Raw genomic sequence first — 2,559 nt, 5'->3', positions numbered from 1 at the left:
GGAAGACGGCGTCGGCAGACCCGACCTTACACCGTTGCAAAAGTGCACGGATGCACTCCGTCAGTTGGCCGACGGCACCACGACGGACATTTTCGATGAGTACCTTCACGTCGGGGATACAACAGGCCGGGAGTGCCTGAAGAGATTTTGTAGGGGAGTTGTGGAGGCCTACGGCGACACATATTTGCGCAAGCCGACTGCCACTGATTGCCTGGGCCTGATGAAGATGCATGAGACGGCGCACGACTTTCCTGGGATGCTAGCGAGCATCGACTGTATGCACTGGGAGTGGAATAATTGTCCGACGGCGTGGAGAGGCCAATTCACTAGTGGATACAAGGGCAACCACCTGACATTGATCCTCGAAGTCGTTGCTGACCATCAGCTCTGGATCTGGCATGCGTACTTCGGCGTAGCCAGATCTAACAACGACATCAACGTCCTCAACTCATCCACCCTCTTAGCCGAGCAATGCAACGGCAACGGCCAATGGCATATACCACATGGGGTACTACTTGGCCAATGGCATATACCCACGGTGGCCTGTTTTTCTTAAGACGGTCAGCTGCCCAATGGGTGAGAAGAGAGTTTTATTTGCGCAAAAGCAGGAGTCGGCGCGGAAGGATGTCGAGCGGGCATTTGGTGTTCTTTGATCACGGTGGGAAATTGTGAAATGGCCGGCTCGTCTCTGGTTCAAGGAAGTCATCGCCGATATCATGTATGCGTGCATAATCATGCACAACATGATAGTCGTGCATGAAGGTGGGAGCATCACCTAGTGGAACGATGATGATGGTGCATCTAGCTCGTCCAGCATGGCGACCGAGCCCCCCGCTAGAGGATTACCGCCGGGCTTCAATGAGGTTCTATCTTGACATGCCTCAATGCGCAACCAACAAGACCATGCTCAACTCATGAACAACATGATTGAAGAAGTGTGGGCCCGTAACCGCCATCGCTGAGTTTGCGTATTTTTTTTAATTCGTATTGTAATGTATTAATTATTATATATGAAATGAAGTTTTTCCCAATTTTTTTAGTTATTTAAATATTCAAATAAAAGAAAATACATAGGGCGCGCCACAGGGCCCCATTGCAGGTGGGAGGTAGGAGGATAAAACTGATGACGTGGCGCGTCATAGGGCGCGCCTTAGGGCGCCCCATTGTGGATGCCCTTACTAGTTTATCTGGTCCAAAAATGATGCCATAAAATGACAACCCAAGATAAATTCAAATCAATAGCCCAATTGTGAATTAAATTAATACCCAAAAAAAACATGGCCCGAACATGTTAATCAGATTTATTTAGTAGAATGAATAAGTATAATACACCATTATGCTTAAATTAAAATACATAAAGTAGACTTAAATTTAATTAGAGTAGATTAAACTTTAAAAAATATATAAAGGCCACAATCTCTCCACCATTGCTTCACCGGAATCTCCCTCAGCTCATCCTGCTGATGATGTTGATTCCCTCCATTCTCCTAATTCTTATTCTCCATGGTGAGAGCTTTGCTGAGATGCCGGTGGAGCTACTCGTCGAAGCTCTTTAACGAAGATAAGGTAATCGAAATTACTTTCCCAACCCTAGAGCAATTATTTTTCTACTTGATTCTCACAAATTGGTCAAAACCCTAACAGATCTGAGGCAAAAATTCTCTCCCTCAGTCAGATTTTTGACAAATGCCCCAAAACATTGAGAAAGTGGTGGAGAAATCGAAGGGATTCATGCAATTGTTCAAATTTCTCAATGAAAAAGATAAAGATATCTTCACCGTAGACATGTACTTCGTTATTTTAACTTAATCGCTTCAAAGATGGGTAAAAACGAATTTGTGACTATCAAGTGGCAAAATTAGAGAACTTGACCAACTGCTATTGAACAGATGTGCAAAATTAGAAACTCAAGGACACGTTATAACATTCTTCCCAATCTACCTTCATACTTGTTTTCACCGGGAAATGTCATGATTAACGGTTCAAAGTCAAAGTCATAGCCTAAATGGCCGAGAGAAAGAAGCATGCCAAGAAGTTCCTGAGATAAGCAGATAAGAACTTCTTAAGTATATGATTTCCTAATAAAGGTTTGTCATTGTTTACACTTTCTAATTTTTTTTAATATAAGATTTATCATCATTTGCATTAATTAATTTAAAAATAATAAATTGAGACTATTTCTTCCTCATAAAACTCATTTTCTAGTATTTTTATGTGTTTCGATTTTCCCTAATATATCTTTGTTTTTATCTTGATTTACGAATCAGTTTTATTTATTATGAAAATATCCTTATTTTGCGGTATTAATTTATAAATTTACAATCTCTTAATTTCAAATACTATTATTAATTTTTAAAAAATCTCCAAGAACTAAATAGTTAATACTCCATCCGCCTCACTTTAGGAGCCCCAGTTGAGTTCGACACGGCTTTTAAGAAATGTAAAAGAAAGTTGATGAAAAAAGATAGTAGAATGTGGGTCCTACTTTTTTATATTAGTTTTATTATAAATGTGAGTGGAAAAAGATTAGTGGAATGTGGGGTCTAATACCATTTATGA

The 2,559-nt window shown here is 40.6% G+C and overlaps 1 long non-coding RNA gene across 1 annotated transcript; it reads left to right on the top strand.

Annotated features, from left to right (window-relative positions):
- Positions 1-1,429: 1,429 nt before the first annotated feature.
- On the top strand, positions 1,430-1,958 carry LOC121768220. Its single transcript, XR_006043316.1, has 2 exons — positions 1,430-1,566; positions 1,645-1,958. It is a non-coding gene; the product is annotated as an uncharacterized LOC121768220 (long non-coding RNA).
- Positions 1,959-2,559: the final 601 nt, after the last annotated feature.

Source organism: Salvia splendens, chromosome 15 (genome assembly GCF_004379255.2).
Source record: "Salvia splendens isolate huo1 chromosome 15, SspV2, whole genome shotgun sequence".
Lineage (NCBI taxonomy): Eukaryota > Viridiplantae > Streptophyta > Magnoliopsida > Lamiales > Lamiaceae > Salvia > Salvia splendens.
This window is presented reverse-complemented; position numbering and strand designations above follow the sequence as displayed.